The sequence below is a fragment of the Rhinoraja longicauda genome, chromosome 41, assembly GCF_053455715.1.
Source record: "Rhinoraja longicauda isolate Sanriku21f chromosome 41, sRhiLon1.1, whole genome shotgun sequence".
NCBI lineage: Eukaryota > Metazoa > Chordata > Chondrichthyes > Rajiformes > Arhynchobatidae > Rhinoraja > Rhinoraja longicauda.
The window spans coordinates 15,592,510-15,604,855 of NC_135993.1; the positions used below are offsets into that span (position 1 = coordinate 15,592,510).

The 12,346-nt window shown below is 51.7% G+C and overlaps 1 protein-coding gene across 1 annotated transcript in view; it reads left to right on the forward strand.

Annotated features, from left to right (window-relative positions):
* LOC144611667 (uncharacterized) overlaps nt 1–8,636 on the forward strand; it is a 56,197-nt gene extending 47,561 nt beyond the window's left edge. Inside the window, exon 2 of the transcript XR_013549569.1 lies at nt 8,619–8,636. The gene's annotated coding sequence lies outside the window, so the exon portion shown is untranslated. The remainder of the gene's footprint in view (nt 1–8,618) is intronic.
* Nucleotides 8,637–12,346: the final 3,710 nt, after the last annotated feature.

Genomic DNA, 12,346 nt, shown 5'->3' on the forward strand with positions numbered 1-12,346 from the left:
GTTCCCTTTTACTGAGTCATTTGCAGTCAGAAAGCACATGTTTAAGGTGAGAGGTGAGGGGGTTCCAAGGGATCGGAGGAAGATTGTTTTGTCACCCAGGGAGGGCTGCAATTTGGACCGCAATCTGTGGCGATCTAATGGAGGCAGCGACGAAATGAGAACGAGTTGGAGGATTATTCCAGTCGCCACATTTTAGAGGTTTAAGGAACAAATGCTGGTAAATGTGCTGAGATGAGAAGGTGTTAGCTGGCAAGATTGTTCTGGGCCGAAACACAGTTTCTGTCCTCCGTGTTAAATCGCACAAAGAACAAAAAGCATTGAGTAAATCGCACAACGGATCAGGCAGTTTGGACGGAGGAGCAGGGCGGCGGTAGAGTTACTGCTTTTCACAGCGCTTTCAGTGCCGGAGACTCGGGTTCGATCCCGACTCCGGGTGGCGTCTGTACGGAGTTTGTACGTTCTCCCCGTGACTTTGGTGGGGTTTCTCCGAGTTCTTCGGTTTCCTCCCACATTCCAAAGACGTACATGTTTGTAGGTTAATTGGTTTGGTATAAGTGTGAATTATCGCGAGTGTGTATGGGATAGTATTAATGTGCGGGGATCGCTGGTCGACACGGACTCGATGGGCCGAAGTGACTGTGTCTGCGCTGTTTCTCTAAACTAAAGTAACATAAACAAAAGGAGACAGAAAGAGCTTCCGAATGGATCATTCTTCAGACTGAAAGATCTCATCCGAAAGGTCACCTTTCCTTTACCCCCACGGTTGCTTTCTGACCCGCTGAGTCCATCCAGCACGTTGTGCTTTGCTCTAGATTCCAGCATCAAAGGTTCCATGTGTCTCACGTAAAAGTGGGTAGTTGAGCCAGGAACTATCGCAACGTTTAAGAAACATTTACACAGGTTGATGGATAAGACAGGTTTGGAGGAACACGGACCAAATGCGGCAGCTGGGACACGTGTGGCTGGAACATGTTGGCCGGTGTGGGCAAGTTGGGTCGAAGGGCCTGTTTCCACACTGTACCACTCTATGACACTAAACACCAAACAATCAAATATAGCTGTTGGAAACACGAAGCCAAGACCGGCAGGCAGGGGCTTACACTTACAATGATTAAGCAGTTACAGTCACGTACCAGGAACACCAATCACCGCAATGATCAGGTAGAATATTTTCCGGAAGCCGTAAAAGGTTTCCAACATTTTCTGTCTGAATGAAATCACCGAGTGCACGGCAGAGCTCTCCCAATCATACAGTGACACCGCCTTCCCGGAGGTCTCAATTTATCCAAGCCATGGCCCTCCGGGACAAAGTGCTTGCACAATCGATAGTTGGAGAATTGCAAAGAAAAACAGATGACGGAAACAGATTTAAATCCCCATTGTACCGTGACGTGCACGTAAATGTTTAAATCCTACAATGGAAGATTATAGAACTAGACCTGGTAACAAAACATAACTGGGTGTTTTCTGCATCTTTTTAAATGAACTGGTTGAGTTGTATTTAAGGGTCATATTTGAGGTGATGAATGGAGGGGGAGGGGGGGTGCGTGGATCCTTGAATAAACAAATTCACAGGCAGTAAGACCGGGCAAAGCCGTACACCAATAAGCCGGAGGAGCCTGATTTCAGAAATTCTGGCAAGTAGAAACACAATGAGCAAGTTTGAAATATGTTTAATCCAATAATTTACATACTGGGGAATCGCGATGGGGAAAAGAGACCAAGGTAGCGAAGGGAACTTAAACACAATGCAGGGAGAGAGATAGATATAGAGACATTGATAACTGGTGATGCAACAATGGTGATAACTGATGAATTCTTTGGAAAATGCATAATCCACATGTTGCCATTGTGCTTTGATAACAGTGAGAGACTTCGGGTTCTCTGTGTATTTCCCAGTGCGCACTGTTGGCGTCTTGGATGAACCGACGTTTGAGAAACTCACCACTGCTCCACGATGTTTTCTATGTGCGCTGTCCCGATCGCAGCTGTAATTAACAGGGCCGGTGCCTCGTGTGAAAGCGAGAATCAGCGTTCAGGTCAAACACACAATTACCTGCAAAACAGCCGCTATTACTCACAGTGAAGCGACACTGCGCTGAACGACCCGACATATCTAGACCAGGCCCGACTCATGTTGTCTGCCCTATAATGTGGCAACAAGGCACACCGGGTCCACTCACCGCCCGGGACACTGACGTTTTCAGTGAATCAAACCGCCCGCCACCTCCACAATGGTCCCAACGTCCGTTCCCCACAGGGAAGGTTTCACTTAATGCGCAGCGATAGAGTTGCTGGCTCACGGCGACAGAGACCCACCCGGGTGCTGCCGGTACGGAGTTTGTTCGTTCGTTCTCCCTGTGACCTGCGTGGGGTTTCTCCAGGTGCTCCGGGTTCCCCCCCACACTCCAAAGACGCACAGGTTTGTAGGTTAATTAATTTGGCACAATTGTAAGTTGTCCGTAGTATGTGTAGCATAGTGCTAATGTGCGGGGGTCGCTGGTCGGTGCTGAGTCGGTGGGCCCAAGGGCCTCGTTCCGCCCTGTATCGTTAAACTAAACTAAACTAAACTTCAATAAACCACAATCCAGCGCAATCAGACGTGACTTGGCAAACGATGACCCACCTTCACTGTGGCTTCCGTCAGCTAAGTTAGGTGCCGGAGGTCCGCACAAGGCATCGTTTCCCTTGTCGGCGCGTCTTTTACATCCATCACAGTGAGTCTCCTCCAGTCACCTCCTCACTGTGATGGAAGGCCACAATGTCTTTTCTCTTCCCCTGCCGTCTTCTCCCGCGGTCAGGCTGTTGAAGTTGCCACGTTGGGGCAGTCGTGGCTCCCGACATTGAAGCCCCCGCCGGGCAGAGAACATCCCGCGGCCTATTCCAGGCCGGGCCGGACGGTGAAAGGTCCGCAGCGGGCCGACCCAAGCCCCGCGATTCAGGGCGGGCGAAGACGTTGCCGCTGCCGCTGCCGGAGCTCCCGATGTCGGCCCCCACCCAGGGGCCAGCGACCTTCCGACGTCCAGGCGGCCCGCGGCCGAAGAAGTCTCCGGAGACGAGTCGCAGCCGCTCCCGCAGACCACCACAGCCTCCGAAGGCAGATGGAGAGTCCGGTCCGGTCCGGTCCTCCCCCCCCCCCCCCCCACACACCCACACACCCACACACACACACACCCCACACACACACCCACATACACACACACACACACACACACACACACACACACCCACACACACACACCCACACACACACCCACACACACCCCCACACACCCACATACACACACACACACACACACACCCACACACACACACCCCCACACACACACACACCCCCACACACCCACATACACACACCCACACACCCCCCCCACACACACACACCCCACACACCCACATACACACACACACACACACCCCCCACACACACACACACACCCCCCACACACACACCCACATACATACACACACACACCCCACACACACACACCCCACACACACACACACACCCCACACACACACACACCCACATACACCCCCCCCACACCCCCCCACACACACACACAACCCCCCCCCCACACACCCACACACACAACCCCCCTACACACCCACACACACACCCACACCCCCACCCCCACCCCCCACCCCACCCCAGTAGACAGTCAGAACAGTAGACAGTCAGAACAGTAGACAGTCAGAACAGACAGTCAGAACAGTAGACAGTCAGAACAGACAGTCAGAACAGTAGACAGTCAGAACAGTAGACAGTCAGAACAGACAGTCAGAACAGACAGTCAGAACAGACAGTCAGAACAGTAGACAATCAGAACAGTAGACAATCAGAACAGACAGTCAGAACAGACAGTCAGAACAGGCAGTCAGAACAGACAGTCAGAACAGACAGTCAGAACAGTAGACAGTCAGAACAGTAGACAGTCAGAACAGTAGACAGTCAGAACAGACAGTCAGAACAGACAGTCAGAACAGACAGTCAGAACAGTAGACAGTCAGAACAGACAGTCAGAACAGTAGACAGTCAGACCAGACAGTCAGAACAGTAGACAGTCAGAACAGACAGTCAGAACAGACAGTCAGAACAGACAGTCAGAACAGACAGTCAGAACAGACAGTCAGAACAGACAGTCAGAACAGACAGTCAGAACAGACAGTCAGAACAGACAGTCAGAACAGACAGTCAGAACAGACAGTCAGAACAGACAGTCAGAACAGACAGTCAGAACAGACAGTCAGAACAGACAGTCAGAACAGTAGACAGTCAGAACAGTAGACAGTCAGAACAGTAGACAGTCAGAACAGACATTCAGAACAGTAGACAGTCAGAACAGACAGTCAGAACAGACGGTCGGAACAGTCAGAACAGACGGTCGGAACAGACAAAGCCACATCAGCGTCCAGCGGCAGAAGCTGCCAACCGCCCTTCGCCTGTCGCCTGTCGCCTGTCACCTGTCACCTGTCGCCTGTCACCTGTCGCCTGGCACCTGTTGCCTGTCACCTATCGGCTGCCGAGCCGAAGACCAGACACCGGGAGGATGGAGCCGGCAACAGCGACGGCTGAGGATTAAGGCCGGTCGGAGAGGATCGGGGTCTGGCCAACCGCGCCCTCGAGATCAGCTGCGGAAGGTGTCCCCGGAGAACAAAGGTGGACGGACGAAGTGAGGGACATCGGTGGGTTGATGATCCATCCACATGTCCAAGGAAGGCGATGGCTGGAGCCCGGGGGCTCGCCTGGATCAGGAGCCGTGTCTCAGACCTAGAGCACGAACTGAACTATGAAAATGGTGCTAAACAGAACACCTCATGTATGCGGGCTCAGTGGACTATTTCTGTACAATTTGCCAATCAAGAATAGTGCTTAGGTACGGCAGTGGTCTACTGGACTGTATGTAAGGGAAGATGTTCACTGCGCGTTTGCACCTGTGACAATAAAGCGCCATTGGAACGTATCACGTTTATTAGCGGTTTATTTTCACCGCTCTGCTCCCTTTATATCGAACACTTTGTCCCCAAGTGGCCTCGCCGAAAACAAGTGGAGCTTTCTTCCTTTTCAAAGTCCAATTGTGCTTTAGAGGTCCATATACATATCTATATAGAGATACACAGGACACACGTATATGTGTATATGTATATATCTCTATGTTTATATTTGTACGTATATATAACAAATATATCTATATACTATTAAAACTCAGATCTTGTATCTATATATATATATTCCACTGATCTTGTATCTATATATATATATTCCACTGATGTCGGCTGAATACGGCAATTCCGGCAAAACGGTGAACCGTAGCGCCACGATTTTTGTACCGCCTTAATCAGCATGCGGTTCGCTGCTGGAAAATGATATTTTTATTTAATTCGGACGCATATTTTTTAAGTTACAGAGGTTTAAAAGTGCTGCCCCCCCTCATTTATCGAAGTTTTGACAGAAGGGGGGCGCTGCGGTCCGGCAGTGCTCAGTACGCATGCGCGGAATGTCCTCACTCTGTACTCAGCACGCATGCGCGGCATCTCCTCACTCGCACCAAAACAATGGACGCCGTTAGCGGCGCCGCCCGCCCGCGATCACCGGCTCACATCTCCTCTCTCCCCCTGCTTCTCTCCTCTCTCCAAACACCCGGAAGAACATCTCCCCGGCTGAGAATGGGGAATGGGACAACAGGGGTAGTGCGGAGGGGACTTGGTGGTGGGGGAAAGAGGGGTACCTCCTCCCCTCACCCCTCCAAACAAACTCTCCCCTCTCCACAAATACCACCCCATCTCTCATCACCCTCCCCCCCTCCATCCTCAACACCTCCCTCCCTCCACCACTACCTCACCGCCCAAGGGGAGGGTGTGGGGAGAGTAAGAGTGGGGCTGGGGGAGGAGAAAATGGGAGGTGTGGGGACGGGCCCAAAGGGCCCGCTTTGAACGGGCACACTTGTTCTAGTAAATATATAAATATGTAACATGTTCTTTATATATTTATAAATATCCCATCCCATCATACCCAAACCACTCCATCCCTTACAACCGCAGAAGATGCAACACCTGTCCCTATAACTCCTCCCTCCACTCTGTCCAGGGACCCCGACTGCCCTTTCAGGTGAGGCAGAGGTTCACTTGCACCTCCAACCTCATCTACTGTATCCGTTGTTCAAGATGTGAACTCTGATACATCGGCGAGACCAAACGTAGATACGGCGCTTATTTCACTGAACTCCATTGCTCAATCCGCCTGAACCTACCAGATATCCGTGTTGCTAAAGACTTTAATTCTCCTACCCATTCCCACGCAGACCATTCTGTCCTCCTCCATTGTCAGAGTGAGGCGAGACGTAAATTGGAGGAACCGCCTGTCATCTTTATCTTGAGCAAATTAGAGCCCAGGGGTTTGAGTTTTGATTGATCTATCTTCAAGTAACCCCGACATTCCCTCTCTCTCTCAGTATCTCCCCCACCCACGTCGCACCAGCTTCTCGTTTACACTCAACAAACAGCAAACAATGCCCCGTTTCCTTTATCAACGTTAGTTTTTGCATATCTTTCATTCATTGTTCTTTATCTCTCTACCACATCGTCTATTTCTATTGTTTCCCTTATCCCTAACCGGTCTGAAGAAGGGTCTCGACCCGAAACGTCACCCATTCCTTCCCTCTGTAGATGCTGCCTGTCCCGCTGAATTACTCCAGCTTTTTGTGTCTATCGGGTTTAAACCAGCATTTACAATTCCTTCCTACACATGTTACATATATATTTTTTACTGGTGCTAGTAAGAATGTCATTGTTCCATCTCGGGACATATGGGGATAAAACACTCTTGCCCCTTCCTGTACATTCTGTTTGCCTTGTTACAGTGAATCTGGTGGCGATTGTGATCTTGTCCCGGGGAAAGTGCGCCCTCTCCACCTGCACCACTCGTTACCTGGTGGCCATGGCAGCGGCCGATCTACTGGCTGTCGTCACCGCGGTCATACTGAGACGGATCAGCTTACCCGGATCCTTTCTGGATATCTATCCACTCTGCAGCGTTATCTTTTTCCTCATGTGTGTTTCCAAAGATTGCTCCGTCTGGTTTACCGTCATGTTCACCTTTGACCGCTTTGTCCTCATATGTTGCCAGAAGCTGAAACCAAAATATTGCAGCGGGAAAACTGCGGCAGTGGTTCTGGCAACAACCGGCCTTCTGCAGTGTCTGAAAAACGTTCCCTTCTGCTTTATCTCTGAACCTCGAGAGATAATTAACCATGTGTCTTGGTATTGTGAGACTAAATCAGGCTGGTATTCGACACAAGGCTGGGTGATATTTAGTAGGTTTGATAAAATTGTGACCCCATTGTTACCCATTGCTTTTATTTTATTTTTCAACATCCTTACAGTCCGGCACATCTTAATGGCCAGTCGGGTCCGTAAGGGGCTGAGAGGTCAGAGCAAAGGAGAGAAGGGCAGTGACCCAGAGACGGAGAGCAGGAGGAGGTCTGTCGTTTTACTCTTCACCATATCAGGCAGTTTTATCATTTTGTGGTCAACAGATGTCCTTAATTACTTCTATTACAACATTGCAGGAACAAATCCGAATGAGTACAATGAGATTGAGTATATCTTTGGCCAACTCGGATATATGCTGCAGAACTTAAGTTTATGCACAAACACATTTATTTACGGGGTGACTCAATCGAAATTTAGACAGGAGTTTGTGAACGTGGTGAAATATCCAATAACCTCTCTACTTCAAATCATTAACAAATGAAAGCCGTAAATACAGACAAGTAGCGAAGAGGCGCGGCGGGGAAAGGTGATAACCGTATTTACTTTAGGGTATCCCATGATTTGGAAACATTATCGATAACGCCAATCACAGTGAGCGAAATACAGTAATATTTGTGAATGGCATTTGGAATCCACTCTATTGACCAACGTTAACTCCCTGCATCATCAATAAAGCAACCTTCCTCCGACTTTGTACTCCTTGGTTAACTCATCCCCTTCCTCACGGCCCACTGCCACCCCAGGTACCTTCACCCGGATCAACACGAGATGTAATACCTGTGTTCACACCTGCTCCCTAGCCTCCACCAACAGACCCCAGCCACCGATCCATGGGAGACAGGGGTTCACATGCACCTTATCCAGTACATTCAGTGCCCCCCGATGTGACTTCATTAACATCGGCGACACCAAGCGGAGTCTGGGTGAACATTTCACTGAACACTTGCACTCGGTCTGCCATGGGCTGCGGGATCCCTCGGTTGCTAACGATGTTAACTCCCATCCCCATTCCCATGCCGACTTTTGTCCTGGGCCTCCTCCGTTCCCATAGTGATGTCACACGCACTCTGGAGGTGCGGCACCTCATATTGCACTTGGGTAGCTTACACTGTAGGACACTGAATTGTCCAATTTTGAGTAATACCCACTAACCCCTCTCTCTTTCCTGGAACCCCATTCCGGTGCGCACTCATTTCTCCAACCAGCCCGCCTCTCTTCTTTCCCCCGGACCTTCCTCACCAATATCGCATTGGCTTTATATTTGACCTCCCCTCTCGTTATCCTTTTCATCTCCAGTGTGTGTGTGTGTGGTTATGTTGTGGTCAGGTGTGTGTGTGTGTGGTCAGGTGAGTTTGTGTGTGTGTCAGGTGTGTGTTGTCAGGTGTGTGTGTGTGTGTGTGTGTGTGTGTGAGATCAGTCTGTGTATTTGGTCACAGTGCGTGTTTTGTGGTCAGATCTGTGTGTGTGTGTGTGTGTGTTCAGGTGTGTGTGTGTGTGCATGTGTGTGTGCGCGTGTGTAAATAACTAATCTTTGGTGATGAGCTGAATTATTGAGGAGTGAGGAAATTGGGCACGTTTCCAGTGACTCTTACAGACTTCTAAAGATGCACCATAGAAACATACTGTGGTCAGGTGTGTGTGCGTGTGTGGTCAGGTGTGTGTGTGTCTCACCTGGAGAGACAGGGCACGTACGTGAGGATGGTATTCATTGACTATAGCTCTGCCTTCAACACGGTCATCCCCACCAAGCTCATCACCAAACTCCACCAGCTAGGCCTCAGCTCGTCGTTATGCGACTGGATCCAGGACTTCCTGCTGGAACGACCGCAGGCAGTGAGAATGGGCCCGCACCTGTCCTCCACTATCACCCTGAGTACCAGCACACCACAGGGCTGTGCTCTGAGCCCCATGCTCTACTCCCTCTTTACACACGACTGTGTTCCTGCATTCGACACCAATACCATTGTCAAGTTTGCAGACGACACAACAGTGATCGGGCTGATCACCAACGGTGATGAAACAAAATACAGAGCGGAGGTGCAGAACCTGATGGACTGGTGCTCTGATAACAACCTGTCCCTAAATACCACCAAGACCAAGGAGCTGATCATCAACCTCCGTAGGTCACATAATGGGGAATACGCCCCGATCTTTATCAACGGGGACAGTGTGGAGAGAGTGTCCAGCTTCAAGTTTCTGGGCACTCACATTTCGGAGGACCTAACATGGTCCAATAACACTGCTGCGCTGGTCAAGAAGGCACAGCAACGACTGTTCTACCTAAGAACACTGAAAAAGTCTGGTCTACTCCAACAGCTGCTGACGACATTCTACCGCTGTACCATAGAGAGCATCCTAACACATGGCATCCCTGTGTGGTATCTCAGCTGCACGGAGGCAGAAAGGAAAGCACTTCAGCGGGTAGTCCATAGAGCTCAGAGGACCATCGGAACACAGCTACCAGCCTTGGAGGGCATCTACAACACACGATGCATCAGAAAAGCCACCAGCATCCACAAAGACTCTTCACACCCCTGCAACAGTCTGTTCGAACTCCTTCCATCGGGCAGACGATACAAGGCCTTCTACGCCCGCACCTCCAGACTCAGGAACAGCTTCATCCCCAGGGCCATAGCTGCTATGAACCGGTCCTGCTGAGCCGGATGGTCACATCGCACAGTGAACCGGCACAGATCTACTTGCACTTTATTCTGTCTTAAAACTGTTACAATTTGTTTTGTTGGGTTGTTGTTGTTTAAATTAATTAAATTATTACATCGTATGGGAGGCGCATTCCCAATCTCGTTGTACCCCTGTACAATGACAATAAAGATATATTGTATTGTATTGTATTGCATTGTATTGTGTGGTCAGGTGTGTGTGTATGTGTGGGTGGTCAGGTGTGTGTGTGGTCAGGTGTGTATGTATGTGGGTGGTTAGGTGTGTATGTGTGTGTGTGATCATGTGTGTGTGTGTGGTCAGGTTTGTGTGGGTGTGTGTGGATGGTCAGATTTGTGTGTGTGTGTGTGTGTGTGTGTGTGTGTGTGTGTGTGTGTCTGGTGTGTGTGTGGTCCTGTGTGTGTGTTTGTGTAAATAACTAATCTTTGGTGATGAGCTGAATTATTGAGGAGTGAGGAAATTGGGCACGTCTCCTGTGACACAAAGCTTTTCACTGTACCTCAGCACACGTGACAATAATAAAGGCAAACGCAGCAGTAGTGGGCGTCCCCACTCGCAGCAGCAGAGGCTGAAGCTACAGCAATGCAGCAACAGTGCAGCTCACCCTCACTGTGGATAAGGTGAGTGAGAGACCAGGCTGAAGGATGGGGCTACGAGGGGAGGGAGTGAGGGAGGGGGGGGGCACGAGGGGAGGGAGTGAGGGAGGGAGGGAGGGGGGGCCACGAGGGGAGGGAGTGAGGGAGGGAGGGGCCACGAGGGGAGGGAGTGAGGGAGGGAGGGGCCACGAGGGGAGGGAGTGAGTGAGGGAGGGGGGGGCACGAGGGGAGGGAGTGAGGGAGTGAGGGAGTGAGGGAGGGGGGGGCACGAGGGGAGGGAGTGAGGGAGTGAGGGAGTGAGGGAGGGGGGGGCACGAGGGGAGGGAGTGAGTGAGGGAGGGGGGGCACGAGGGGAGGGAGTGAGGGAGTGAGGGAGGGGCACGAGGGGAGGGAGTGAGGGAGGGGGGGCACGAGGGGAGGGAGGGAGGGAGTGAGGGAGGGAGGGAGGGAGGGAGGGAGTGAGGGAGGAAGGGGGCCACGAGGGGAGAGAGGGAGGGAAGGGGGGCACGAGGGGAGTGAGGGAGGGGGGGCCACGAGGGGAAGGAGTGAGGGAGGGGGTGAGGGAGTGGGGAGGGGGCCATGAGGGGAGGGAGGGAGGGGGGGGCCATGAGGCCGGGCTCTGTTGGCGTTGACCGCTCGGTCCCCGTCAGTCCTCCAGAGGTTCCCCTTCCCGCAGCACCTCCACGATGTAGGGGTCCGGGTCATCAAACATCTCCCGCAACTGCAGCCAGAGAGGAGTAAAGGGGAGTTACTGCCCGAGTGGGGGGGGGGGGGAGAGGTGGGGGGGGGAGAGAGGGAGAGAGGGGGAGAGAGAGTGGGGAACAGATGGGTAGAGGGGGGAGAGAGGTGGGCAGAGAGGGTGGCAGAGGGGAGAGCACAGGGGAGGGTGACGGAGAGGGACTGAGAAACATGGAGAGGGAGAATGAGGGAGAATGAGGGAGGGGGTGAGGGAGGTAGGGGCAATATTCTGGCTTATTTGTTCTAATTCCCATTGACTACTTGGGGGTCTGTAGTTCACCCTCAACATTGTGATCATCCCTTTCCTGTTCCTCAACCCCACCCATCTATCCTAATGGATGAACCGTCCGTAATGTCACCTCTCAGCACAGCCGTGACATCCTCCTTAACCAATAATGCAGCCCCCCCCCGTCTCCTTTACCCTCACCCCTGTCTCCAGTACCCCCACCCCTGTCTCCATTACCCCCACCCCTGTCTCCATTACCCCCACCCCTGTCCCCTTTACCCCCACCCCTGTCTGTCCTGAAGCACCTGTTTCCCATTGAGGTGCCGGAAGACTGGAGGGTGGCAAATGTTGATTGAAGAAGGGCTGCAGGGAAAATGTTGGGAACTAAAGGCCATCTGTAGTTGGTCAGTTACTGGAGAGTATTCTGAGGGATAGGATTTACAGGCATTTGGATGGGCAAGGGCTGATTAGGGACAGTCATCATGGTTTTGGACGTGGGAGGTCACATCTCAAAAATCTGATTGATTTGTTTGAAGACGTGACCAAAAAGGTCAATAAGGGCAGAGCTGTAGATGTTGTATACATGGACTTCAGTGAGGCATTCGACAAGGTTCTGCATGGTAAAGTTTAAATTTTAAAGTTTAAATCTATCTCCTAGGGAGGGAGGGGGAGGGAGGGGGAGGGAGGGGGTGGAGCTGGGAGGGAGGGGGTTTGAGGGGGATGAAGTTGGGGGGGAGGGGAAGGAGGAGGGGGAGAGGAGGGGGAGGGGGAGGGAGGGGTGAGGGGGAGGGGAGGGTGGAGGGGGGGAGGAGAGGAAAGGGTGCTGCACCAATGC